We start from the raw sequence: 13,728 nt of genomic DNA on the forward strand, positions 1-13,728 counted from the left end.
GGGCGCAGTCAGGCTGATCATGCTGATGACTCTTCTAAGAGGCACAATCTTACAATAACGTTGATGCATTCCAACGAGTTTTCAACAGGCCCGCAGCAACAGGCGAGAAAAATCGGTAATTTCTTGCACGGCTGAGTTACAGCGGCGTCGTTCAAAACCAAACCACGGGTGCTGTATTGAGGACCACTCACTCCTGCTTTGGCGACTTCCAGACGACAGAGGCTGCTGCAGTTTCTGTCCCGATGCGTAAGTCCGTTCCAGCGCAACAATCGTTTAACTTTCCACGCTGAGAGGGAGAAAATGAGGATTGAGAGGACAGCTTGCTTTCGTTCTTCCTCCTGGAGGCAGAACTCGAACTCGTTTTCTCGCGGGCTGTCTCTCTCTGCGTACGTGAAAGAATCGTTGTCGCTCGCTTGTCGTTCCAGCGCAAGTCGGAACGGAAGAGGATGAGGAGAATAGAGGGGCTCCGCGGGTGCCCCACAACATTGCGGCTGCCGCTCGCAGCCAGGGCTTAATAAAAGAACCGGGGCGTTTCCTGGCTTTCGCAGACAGATGAGAACAACGCGCTCAGCGCGGGTGAGTGCCGTGTTTGGAATAGATGCATGTGACCTCGCCGTAACCCGGTCTGCGTCCGCCACAGGCTTCACCCTCTCTGCCAAACAATCAAACAACGAGGAGGAGGAGTTAATCTGGGGCTTGGAACGGGTTACCCTTTCCCAACTTCTCTAGCCCTCACCACCACCTAGCGGTAAAGTCTGGTCACCTACTGACCGAAGTGTCTGCCGGTTTTGCTTCCAGGTTGAAACAGACAGTCTGTGTCGTGGTCCATAGTTGTTACTGGCTCACCGGTGCTCTTGCGTGTCGTTGACACCCGAGTTTATCGATAATGTTAGTTTCGAAACTTGGAACCAAAGTTTGGAACGACCGGCAGCTAGTTTCTGGGGGTAGATAGTTGCATAGTTAGTAGCATCCCTATCCCAAGCAGCACAGATAATCGGTCCAATAATGGAAATGTACTGGCGAATGCTGGTCCTACAAAGGGCTAGTGTGAAACCATCTTTTTCCGATATTGAACACCTGTGCTGTTTGGGATTATATCACTGTGGTTACAGTTGTCTCCTTGCTGACAGTCTTTAATGTGCCGGTTGGAATTCAGTATTACAGTTTCTTTCCCTCTCTAGATAAACTGTTCTCTGGCTCCCCTTCAGCATAGTTTCCTCTTCTTTGTTTCTACTCTCTGAGAATTCACCAAACCATGGCGGTTTGAAGCCCTACAGCGAACCGAACCTCCGTTATGGTCTCGTGTGTTAAGGCCGGAAGACATTGAAAGATTACTCAGTACGACTCCATCAAATTAATGTTATGAGTAAAGATTCATTCTAAAGGATCTTTCTAGATGTGCTGGCGTTCGTTTAGCACCAAAACACGCATTGATCGCTGAGAAAATTCTTTTTAGAAACCTTCCCGCCAGTCAATTCAACCTGAAGATGTCCTTAGCGAAAAGGAGAGGTTGTCATCAGTTTAAAGTGTATGGCGTTGTATATAGCGTAGCCTTCGTGACCCGATCTAAAAATAATTGGTGTCGACGCAAGCATTTTAGCTGCGAAATCTGCCCGTGATGGCGTTACCTGTATTTCGCTTTTCTTTTTGTCTTTTCTAGACTATAAGAGCTCTGTTTTTGGTGAGTGGTCCCTTCCTTACTATAACTTGGCACCCTATCGATACACGTCAACTACAATTTCTCCTCTGTGTCCCTTTAAACTGGACAAGGCATAGTCTATATCGTTTTCGGACGTTTCATTTAGCAACAGCAAATATCGTATGTGGTGTCACATTTTCGTAGGAGACATTTCGTCCTCGAACACCCAGCAGGTGAGCAGAAGGTGCATTGGTTTTGTTTTTGTTCTGTTTTTTTTGGGGGGGGGGGAGGAAATGGCGCAGTATCTGTCTCATATATCGTTGGATACCTGAACCGCGCCGTAAGGGAAGGAATAAAGGAGGGAGTGAAAGAAGAAAGGAAGAAAGAGGTGCCCGTAGTGGAGGGCTCCGGAATAATTTCGAACATTTGGGGATCTTTAACGTGCACTGACATCGCACAGCACACGGGCGCCTTAGCGTTTTGCCTCCATAAAAACGCAGCCGCCGCGGTCGGGTTCGAACCCAAGAACCCCGGGTCAGAAGCCGAGCGCCCTAACCAATGAGCCACCGCGGCGGGTGAAGAAGGTGCATCCTGTAGGAGGTTTCAAGCGCGTTAACGGTGTCCAACGGCAACTTTACCTCCCGTACACTATAATCATGTTTTCATCAGTGCTGATGAGTTCTTTTACTCGACAGCGTATACAACTTATTCGGTCGAAAAGCCGTCGGAGTAGTAGTAGTCGGCACCGCGTGAAATAATCGGAGGCTGCGTAAAAAAAAAATGGTATCATGGTTATTAGTGGTTTTAGTGACTGATGATTGATTGATGTGTTTTAGGCGATGACGGGTTAATAAAAATAGTTGTAATTAATTGAATAATTAAAGAAATGAAAAAAATTGAGAAGGGGGCTTCAAAAGCGGCAAATGCTCATAATGAAAAGGCAATGCTTGATGATGCTAAATAAGGAAATTTAGTGCGTGATTAATCGATTAAATAATTGTTACAATTGAAAAAAATGAAAAATGTGTTAAAGAGTGTAAAACTTCTCAGAATGGAAAGACTAACCCACTGCTTGATCGCGTCATACCCTCAAATTTTGAACGCCGCAAGTGACGAGACAGTCGGCCGAGCTGCAACTCCTGCACTAATCGCAGCACTGCGTTGTGACGCATGAAAGAAGGCTTGGCATCGGGTGTGGTCGAAGAACTCCAGTTGACAATAACATATCCAACGGGCCTATCGCGCAGCCGAAATATCAAGCACATCATCTCTCTTTTAGTGTCAATTTCTTTCCTAGCGCGTGGAGCAATTCTTCCAATGTGAAGGGCCTTGCTGTATGGCAATTTTGGAGTGCTGTGTATGTTATTGTTTGTTCACTGTTCGTAGCCTATGATTTCGGTAATCCTAATTGTGTGCTGCGTGTCCGTCAAGCTGTCACAGCCAACAATTCTGGATAGAAAGCAGTATTGAACGGTAACCCATTTATGAACACAATTTTTTTTTCATATAGTGTAAGAGTTCACTATATCAATCAATATATCCGCACATCACTCGACGGCAGTCTTGCATTTTTTTCTACTAACGTTTTTACTATCGTTAGAAGCGTTCCCCATTGGTTTTCTATGGCAGCCTTAACTGTTCGATGCGATCGGTGGAAACACTTTAAAAGAAATATTTCGTTACATATCAGAAGAATGGACCATTACCTTCAATATTTACATAAGAGTACATAGCAATTTTTCAATTTTCAAAATTTTTGTCTGAGAATGTTGCGCGTGTATATGCTCCAGGCCAGGTCCGTGTGCCAAACGGTAGGGGGTCTTTATAGTTCCTAAAAATAAAACAAAATCCAGGACTAATGCGTATCTGAAGCCCTTTATTGACGCACACATGCAGTGACCATAACAGGGAAGCATTTGTAAGGCCCCTATAAGAGCGTATACAACTCTATAAATCATGCTGGCAATGATACCGCGACACTAACACGTAAGCCCTGTAAACTAAAACGAAGATGGTTACCGACCATATCGTTCAGTTCGCATCTCAAATTATAAGGGATGTTAATTCCGAAATTTCAGCTGGTGCTGTAATAGTAGTAAATCAAGGCCGCGAAAGAAAAACTCCTTTCTAGTATTTTTTAAGCGAGATTTATTGCCTCAGAGCATCAATGATGGGCGAAGGTGTGATGAAAGATGTAGTAGCGATTAAGTTAAAGGAAAAAGGCTAGCTGATTTGATGAAGTCCAGTAGAGAACGAATTTCTAAAATGTAAAATGGACTCTGAAAGAGCATACAATGCACAGAACTAAGAAACGATGGTCTGGTTGACAATCTAGTTTGGTGGAGATCGTGTTATTAAAAAAAAGAACTTTCTAAATTAATTAGGGTGTCTTAGAACGACATGGTGGATTCCAAAGCGAGAGAGCGAGTACTGCAAACGAGATTGACAAGTTCGCATGTAAAGTGGATGCGGCCGACACAGGACAGGGTTAACTGGAGATTCATAGAGAGGGGGGGTCCATAATTAATGATTTAATGACGATGCAGTGCGGTGATCATGACGGCCATGACCATGATGATAGTGCGTCCGGTAGTTTCGTCGAACCTTATATACAGGCCGTAAATCCCCAAGCTTAGATGGGCGCGCCGAGATGGTCCACCGCATAAGAATATTAATAAGGCATGCCCGGCATGCGAAGAGATTTCCGACATCCTCCACATGGTTTGGAACTTACTCAAGCAACGTAAAGTGCACTGTTTACGGGAACTCAAACATGAGCAGTGGTAGGCGAAGCTGGCTCACACAGAGCTCCCCCTCCAGCGCTGCAGCTGCATCGGCCAGGCCTGGAGGGCCGTATTCGCCAATGGTTTCCTGGACCTGGGTGAACCACCCGCGTAATTTCTTTGTTTTAATAAAGTTTATTCTCCCTCTCTGCACTTTCCGCATCAAGGTTTCCAGTGAAACCCAGCCCCCTTTTCCGTGACCTCTCGTCTCCAGGATGATGCTGCTTAAGTAGAAGGAAAAGGCCGGCGGTGTCGTCCAGTGCAGTTATATATATATATATATATATATATATATATATATATATATATATATATATATATATATATATATATATATATATATATATATATATATATATATATATATCTGGCTCTATGGCATCGCGTTCTTGCAGATGTGATATCACGTACGAGAGGATACGGATATGCGTTTATGTACATTTCCTACACGCATATATGGGAAGTGGCGTGACTCAAACAAGGATGTTCCTTCGCGTAGCACGCACAGAGTGTACGGCACGCATTTAATTACTGTTCCCGCTTAAGGACAATGCTCCATCAAAGCGGCAGTGCACGACTGTGTCTCGTCGGCCGGCCTCTGCGTCTCGCATCCTTGCCTTTGTACGGTGGACCGAGGGGTCTTTTTTTGCTGTTAAGCAAAGCAGGAAGTTGCCTCAAGCACAACACCGTCTTGCTTACTGCGTCCGGCAATAATGGATACCTCTTGATGATAAGAGGGAATGTTCGTACGTTTTAGGCGAAATAGAAAAACCGAAACCCGCACCTGATGTTCGAGCGAAAAAACAAAGTTAAGTGGGAAAACTGGGGACGGTTTCTTCTGTTTCTTTGCGAGCGCTGCAACACTGTTTCCTCAGTGTGGGTTGTGAGAAGTTAATTTTGGAAAGTTAAAACAATTGCTCGGTTCTAGGAAACCACGTTATCTCGCCTGCCAAGCTCCTTTTTTTTTCTAGTTTTTCCTCCCACAAATTTGCTTTTCCTCATTTGTATTTATTCAGGGTATACTTTGAAACCGCAGCTTGTAGATTGAGTACCAGGCTATTCTCCTGCACGCTGTGTCGTTTGAGAAACAAAGTTCAAATTTTTAAAATTGCCTGAGGGTGGCGCGCTGCCTGAACTATTTCAATCATTTGATTCTGCTTTGGTATCCACAGAAATACACCTCGGGCGGCGAGTAGCGACATTTCGGAGGCACACTCGCACTTGAAAGAAATGTCGGTGTGTTCTATACTAGCGTAACATTTTCGTCGAAAACCGAAATTTGAGGTTTCTTTTCCTCCATTTTACGTTGCGATCATTTAAAGATATTTTTAAAGCTTCAGCTTATCCGAGGCAGAACTCACTCGAAACTTTACTCGAAACTTAGTAGCTATTTACTACCACCGAGAGCTCTAATTTTTTTTAGGTGCCAACCCAACTTTGGTCAAGCAAATTTTCCCGCATTTATGTTATTTATTTCTTTTATTTCTTTCGTTCTTTATTAATTCGTTTTATACCTGTCTACAGTTGTACCTCGCTATAACGAAGTTGAAGGTTTCCGGCGATTACTTCGTTAGAGCCGTAGCTTCGTAATAGCCCGTCTTGGCCGATTTTCTTGGCCGCATCACTGCCGTGTCATGACAGAAGTTGCAGAGTAGAATGAACATCGAATGGAATAGAACGAAAGATTACACGAGCGTCTGAGCGCTTATCCTTGCCAGATACTCAGTCTCCAGCCCCAGGACGACCGGTTTCCCATTCACGGCCGCAGACGTCAGCGGGTCGTGGCCCTCCACGTCACTCACGTCCCGTCCACGTCACTCACGTCCCGTGGAAGACTGTGTAATATATCCCGCCACATTCGAGCTTACGTGAAATAAAGTGTCACTCTCTCCTTACCTCCTGCCTCTTTTTCTTCAATGCATTATTTATTTATTTATTTATTTATTTATTTATTTATTTATTTATTTATTTATTTATTATGCACACGTCAAGGCCCGCATACACAACAGAAAGGAGCAGAGAGATTATAGCAATATTTACAGTACAGAACAAAACATATATCAAACTATTTCAAAACTGTTGTTGAAATCTCATTGAATTGCTCTACTAAATACTTCCCTAAAGTCCCGCAAACTTAATTATGCTATAATATACTGCCACAAAAATTAACTAAATTAAAATTACTTTCGAAAAGTAATGCAATTACTTTTCAGCTGATATCTAGTTTTCGCGCATGAAAAAACACACTGGCCACTGCTCCTACAAATATTCCAGATTTCTTTAAAGCAGCGCAACCTAGACTCAAAGACGCTTTCAGATATTTTGCCCGCTTTGAAGAAACGGCGTCGTTGGCCTTGTTGGTGTATATAGCTGCGTGAGGACGACCGCAGTCGCAACATTCGAAGAATTTCTCACATCCCCCATTACCGAGCGGTCGAGTTCATTGTTTGGTGCGTCATGTGATCCCAATCTCTTTATTTTGAAGTATTCATCATCCATGTCACTCGCGGCTGGTGCAACGACTACTTATTCGGGGGCTCATCGTCACAAAATGGCCCATGGTCACGGTAGCGTGGTCAAGCTATCGCACCACACTCTAAAAGCGAATTAGCCTATAACGGAGTGAAAAAGACAGTAAGCTGTTCTCTAACCCACTCCCCATTAACGCGACAGCGTTAAAGGCCCCGCTGTCCCGAAAACCCGGTGTCGGCGTTGTCGGTGTTGGCGTTGTTAGCGAAAAATCCCTAGCATGACTCTGGCAGGTGGTGCCCAGATAGCAACCTAGGAGGCAGGTGGGCAACCTAGGTCACGTGACCTTGCGGCGTCATCACAACCTGCCCACCGGATAGGGAGCAAACTGGCCACCGTGGCAGGTGGAAGTAAAATTAATGACTTGTCGCTCGGGAAGAGCAAACTGGGCCTCACAAGGCCCACAGCTGGGAGCACCTGCCGATGGAGGGAAGTGGCGCACCGCTTAACCGTTGCGCCACTGCGCCAGTAGTGGTACAACTCGCGGGGACTTGTGAATGCAAAGTAGAGAAAATGACTGTCGACATATACGGGAATTAACCCATTACGCTACCGCGTTGTACCTTTAGGGCGGAGCTTAAGTCCCCCTCCAATATTTAGTGGAACGGTGCATTGCCCAATTCCCGGGGTAGATTTCAGTCACTCATAGATGTAATGCTTACTCTTTGCAATGTACGCACATTCCTACCGCAAAGCATAATAACTTGATGCAGTTAAAAATGAGAGGAGGCTTTTAAAAAGCGCGGCACCGGAGTTCTTGAGGTTGTCAGGAGGAAGTGATTGAAACTTCGGTTAGAAATCTTTGTAACTGATAGAAGCTCGCATGTTTCTAATACGAAATTTGTGTCCGTTGCCAGCCTTAAGTATTTCGTGTTCTTAGTGACGGATACTTACCCAAGAGCTTGGGCAGAATATTTTGCCCCTAAAAGGGAGTGAGGTAGAGAACAGCTTATCCCCACTTTTACTCCCATATCGACTAATTCATGTTCAGAGTTTACTAGTCAGGTTGGTCATCCAGGAGACATGCCGGCGGACATGGCATTCATGTCGCAGCAGTGACATCATCGCCTATATCTCCCTTGGTTCAAAACCGGGCTTGAAATCCGGCCACAGATTCTCACTTTCTCAAATGCACATAACCGCAATTTTTGGATATCAACAGAGACTTATTTCCATTGTAACTACACGTACAATAAGATGCAGTCGAGCGGAACGGACTCCCTAAAGCGCTGTGCGCATTATGACATGCCACTGCACCGCAACATCTCGTGAAATAATCGAGAGAAATCATTTAATTTGAGTAATTGGAGCGATTTGATTGCTGTCACGTCTTCTTCAACTGCAAAGTTTTCATAAAGTTATGTGCATACCTTTTCATTGCAGCTGCTTCGCTGAGCCCTGACGTTTTACGCGATAGCGTATACAGCTAGTTCGGTCGAAAAGCCGTCGGCGTAGTATAGTAGTCGGCACCGCATGTCGGAAATAATCGGGGCCTGCGTAAAAAAAAAATCATTTCATGTTAATGTGGTTCTAGTGATTGACTGGTGTGTGTGATAGGCGATGACGAGTTAATGAAATCATTGTAATTAATTCATTAATTACAGAAATGAAAAATGAAAAATGGAAGAAAGGGGGGTTCAAAGATGTCAAAATGCTGAGAATGAAATGCCAGTGCTCGATTATGCTAATTAGGAAATTTGAGACAGTGTAATTGATCGACTAATTAATTGAAACAATTGAAACAAAAATGAAAAGGGTGTTCAAATGTGTCAAGCTGTTAAGGATGGAAAGCCTAACCCACTGCGCTGTCGTGTCATACTATTAAAGCGGAGCTTAGGTGTCCTCTCCAATTTTTCAAACCGTAATTGCTGCCTCGTTACCCTCATGGGGCGCCTTGGTGTGTCAGCGACCGCGACTTAACTGGGTATCAAAACAGCACGCTGTCCGCTTCCGTGCGAGCAAATCAGTGGGACAGCCGCCACTTTTAGCTCTCACGCCGGGTGAGGAGGAGAGAGGGGTTGCCCGAGACGACGACCTTCCCGACCGGGCGCCCTGTTATGCAACAGCCAGCGGGTCTGTGTCCAGAAGAGTGTCGGGGGAGAGGGAGGGGAGAGTGGGAAACAGTGATACGATCGGCGAGACGCTGCTCTTCCGGCTGCGATACATACGTGCTCGCCGAGTGAGGCGCCAGGCGCCGGCACAATGAATCCACGCAGTCGGGAGAGGAAAACTGTTCGCTCGCCCTTTTCACCCTGGACAGCTGGTAATTAACGCCGTGGAAAGTGCAGCGAATTTCTGACGGGCGTACAGCATATGTATGTCTTGTAGGTGACCACGGAATTTCAATGAGCTGCGCTACTTTTAGAAAGCGTAGAGACCGCTTGAAACGTTGTCGCGGCAGTGGCAGAGCATCCGCAGCGCTTTGACTTCTCTACACTGTTTTCAACAGAACACCTCTAGGGGACTGGCGCTCATTCAGAGCTACTGCTGTCACGTGACGAGAATTCAGTGTTGGCCACTGACGCCAGATAATTCAGTGTTGGATAGAGTTAACCGCAGCTTACACACTGTATGCTTTGTGCAACTGTTCTCCGACGAGCAGGGTCATCAGGTTGCCACGATGAACCAGGTCCAAGGCATCATCATCGTCAGAGCCTGATTGATGCGCTGCAGATAAACTTGCTCTCAGTGCCTATTCTGAAGTATACTTCTTATGGCATGTGCCCCCTGAGCTTAGCTCGTCCTCTTTCTTTCATGCCACTTATCGTTCAGATTTTCTTTGCTCCTGTCTTCTGTATATTCTTTCGTGGTTTCTTTCTAAGCTTTCCTCTTCTTTTTCGTCTCCCGTTCTTTCTTCTTTTCCTTTCTTTTATTAATGCTGAGGGGAAATAAAAGTTGGCCAGTGTCCACAGGGTGCCGCACTCTAATCACGGAGAGACCACTCCCAGCGAAAACTGACATAACTGGCATAAAAGACCAAAAACCAAAAGGCAAGTGTCCCCTCTAGCGGTTCATTTTGGAACTGAAATGTATGCGTCGACACCCTTTTTTCACGGATCTCAGAGGCTACACTCCACACCAATTCACTTCAAAATGGTAACAATCTGTTCTTTTTGGTAAGGACGTAAGGAATTTGAATCAACTGCACGCCTATATAGGAGTAAAAAGAGAGTACGCCGTCTCTGTTAGAGGCAGGATATACTGCCCAAGTCTCGGGGTAGTTTTAGATCTCTAAATAAAAGTAATGCTTACTTTTGGCCATGCAGGCACATTCTCACCTCAAAGCACAGTAGCTTGATGCGGTTAGCAATGGGAGAAGGCTTCTAAGCGCGGCACCGCAGGTCTTGAGGTTATCAAACAGAAAAGATTGGAACCTTGTTAAAATATTTGTAACTGCTAGAACATCGCATGTTTTCAAGAGGGAATGTGTATCCGTTGCCAGCCGCAAGTATGTAGTATCGTTAGTGGTGGATACTCTGCCCCTGAAAGGCAGAGAGCTAGCGAACAGCTTATTAATGCGAAAGCATTATACGGTCGCGCCAGCAAAAAGTGTCCGCAAATTTTGGCCCCACGATTATGTCATTCTGCGGAGATAAATATGCAGGAATTTGATTCCTTTAGGTAGTGCGTGAGTAAGTCTTGAAATGGGAAAAGTTTGGTTGATAAATGGTAATTAGTAGTTAATTAAATTGAATTAATGAAAATAAATGGTGTGTTTGAAGCAGACTTTGTGTGACTGATTCGGTGAAAAACGATGTAAATGCGTGAGAAGGCTTACTTAGTATAAAAATAAAATAAAAGTGAAAAAGAAAAAGAGAATGAAGAAGAAATGAAAATGAATCAAAATAAATTATCAAGAATAAAGACTAAAAAATTGAAAATGAAGAATGGAGGAAGAAAGAGATGAAAGGGAAAGGCTCTCGCATTTACGCTCTTAAGCAAACTTAAGTGCAAAGCAATCCTGTATTTTTGTTTTTCGTTTTTACTCTCATACAGACTAATTCGTGTTTAGAATGTGGAGGGAAGATTTTTTAAATCCAATTTTCTCGCCGATAACTACGCCGATTCCTGCCTGGCAAACGTCAATCCAGCCAGAGAAGGTCACCGAATCAGTTTTACTGAGAACAATAATTGAATGGAACCGTACTCAATGTACTCTAAAGTACCCACGAGTGCCGCAGATTTAAGTACCGACAAATAAATAGATAAAAACCGAACAACACACTCAATTCCCAGTAGGTCAGAAGCCGAGAGGCACTCAGTTGGTCCCGAGAGCGCATACCGCTGCTTTCGTGAGCGTCTTCATTCGTATTCAGCCGCTGCTTCATCTGAGCTCAAGCGTGACCTGCTAGCGGCGTCCCGAGTCTATTTTCTTCTTCCGTCGCTGGAAAGCTTTCTTCTTCGTCCTAGTGTTCCAGCGCGCGCATGCCCCGTCCGTCGGCGTCTAGTTTCGTGAATGCCCAAACTGCGCGGCGCGTTTATTTCGGGAACAGGGTTACAGCCTCCTTCGCGTGTAGTACATGCCGCGGATTATTAAATACGGCAGCGCGACTACCGCAGACGACGGCATACGCGCAACCCGATTACGCAACAGCTCCAATTCGGTCCTCTCTATCTCCGCAGTAGCCATCTCTCTCGCTTCTCTTGGTCTCGTTGTGTTTTCTCAGTCCAGTTTAGATTGTCTGAGCGCTTTCTAGAGCAGAAGCTTTGTCCGCGTTTGATTCGGTCTTCGTAGACTTGAGGGAAGTTCGTTTCCTTGTTCTGTGTAGCGTGTCGACCGGAGCTTGTGCCCTGCCTCTGAGAAACCATCATAGTACCAACAAGAAGAACGCATCCACAAAAAGAGACACAAAAAAATGGCGGTGGTTTAGCTTTGGTTAAACCTGGGGTGACGCGATAGCTACAGCTGGCTGAGTGGAACTTGGTCACGTGACCAACCACGTGACCAACCACGTGATGAGCCACGGCGCCGCGCCGCCCGCAGCTGCTCCGCACCATGTGACCAACCACGTGACAGCGTGGCGCCGCAGCCACAGGATGGCGCGCCGCCACGCTGAAGGCTCGAAATGCTACCGTAATGTAGCTATCGCTACAAAAAAAAAACGAGTTCTCCAGTAAGAATATAGTTGCTATTCTGAGCACCCTGATCTTCATAATGCAGCAGGAGGGCTGTTTTATGGCAATGGTCAGCGCTGTGGCAATACGAGGACAACACGGTACCGGTTAGTATATAGAAAGGTGATCTGGAAAGACAGTTGTAAGCGGACCAGTATAAACTCTGCATCTGGTCCGCAGAGTGACGGCTGATTATAAACAGGCGTTACCATAACGGCCGCTACCACAGTTAGAATAGAACGAGTGGAGGTTGTGCGTGCGAGAGGGGCACCGCATCTGCTCTGGAGTAAGCATGGTAACGCATTGCTTCATTTCTTGGAGCCGTATACTTTTCACCATACGCATATTTTTTTTAAACTTTTTACAATGCTCTGCTGAAGCAAGGTCTCAAAGTTAGGTTTTGTGCAAGAATCTGTTGGACTGATGAGAAACGCATTCCTATTCGTTTCATTCCCCTTCGCAGCGGAGAAGTGAGACCGGCATACACTGTAAAAGAAAAGGAGTAAAAAAGGGAGTAAACTGTCCTTTAGCACCCCCTGTTTAATGAAAAGGAGTGTATTAGATGACACCTTATTCCATTCTTAGCTTTTTATTCTCATATAGGGGTATTCGTGCTTAGAGTGGAGGAGAGATGTCCGGGATTGACTGCTTGCGCTCCCTTCTGATTTCTCATCCACAGGCTAACACCTGGTGGATGTTATCGGGCTTTGTGAACCAGTTACAAAGTCAATACCTCCTGGGACCGGCTGACAATCTGCCACCAGCACCCTTGCACAATGACTTCAGTGTGATTTCAGTAAGCGCATCGCACAACGTTTATTGCAACCTCAGCCACCTGTCTTGATAAATGACGGAAGATTGCGCAAGCATTTGTCAGGACCCTCGGCTCATCAGTGGCTTAAAGAAATTTCTTCCGGGTGCGCCTTATGAGACGACGTTCGCGCGGATTTCGGCCATATATATAGAGATAGAAGGATGTGTTGAGATAACTGTCTAATTATTTTCATATGACCAGTTCATCAGATAGAGCGGCGGAAAGAAAGAAAGAAAGAAATGAAGGAAGGAAGGAAGGAAGGAAGGAAGGAAGGAAGGAAGGAAGGAAGGAAGGAAGGAAGGAAGGAAGGAAGGAAGGAAGGAAGGAAGGAAGGAAGAAAGAAAGAAAGAAGGAAGGAAAGGAAGAAGGAAGGAAGGAAAGAGAGAAAGAAACAAGGAAAGAAGGAAGGAAGGAAGAAGGAAAGAAAGAAAGAGAGAGAAAGAAAGAAACAAGGAAAGAAGGAAAGAAAGAAAGGAACGAAGGAAGGAACGAAGAAAGAAAGAAAGAAATGAAGGAAGGAAGGAAGGAAGAACGGAGGGAAGGAAGGAAGAAGAAAGGAAGAAAGAAAGAAAGAATGAATGAAAGAAGGAAAGAAAGAAAAAATGAATGAAAGAAGTAAAGAAAGAAAGAGGGAAAGAAAACAAGGAAGAAAAATTTAACCTGGTCTGGTCTGAACGCAGTTCAGTGTGACCGAACGTAACGCGCACGGCTCGTTCAAGCACGCGCGCGCGAAGGAGTTACTCCTTCCGGCTGCCGGTAATTTATCACTCAATTAGGCAAACGAGAGCCTGGAAAAGGAAATCGGAAGCACGCTTCCGGCGGAGAGTGCGTTCCGTTTCTGTCCGCTT

The 13,728-nt window shown here is 45.3% G+C and overlaps 1 protein-coding gene across 1 annotated transcript in view; it reads left to right on the top strand.

Annotated features, from left to right (window-relative positions):
- Positions 1-13,728, top strand: part of LOC144104271 (uncharacterized) — a 33,141-nt gene that overhangs the window by 5,416 nt on the left and 13,997 nt on the right. The gene's annotated exons all lie outside the window — the stretch shown is intronic.

This window comes from Amblyomma americanum, chromosome 9, assembly GCF_052857255.1.
Source record: "Amblyomma americanum isolate KBUSLIRL-KWMA chromosome 9, ASM5285725v1, whole genome shotgun sequence".
Taxonomy (NCBI): domain Eukaryota; kingdom Metazoa; phylum Arthropoda; class Arachnida; order Ixodida; family Ixodidae; genus Amblyomma; species Amblyomma americanum.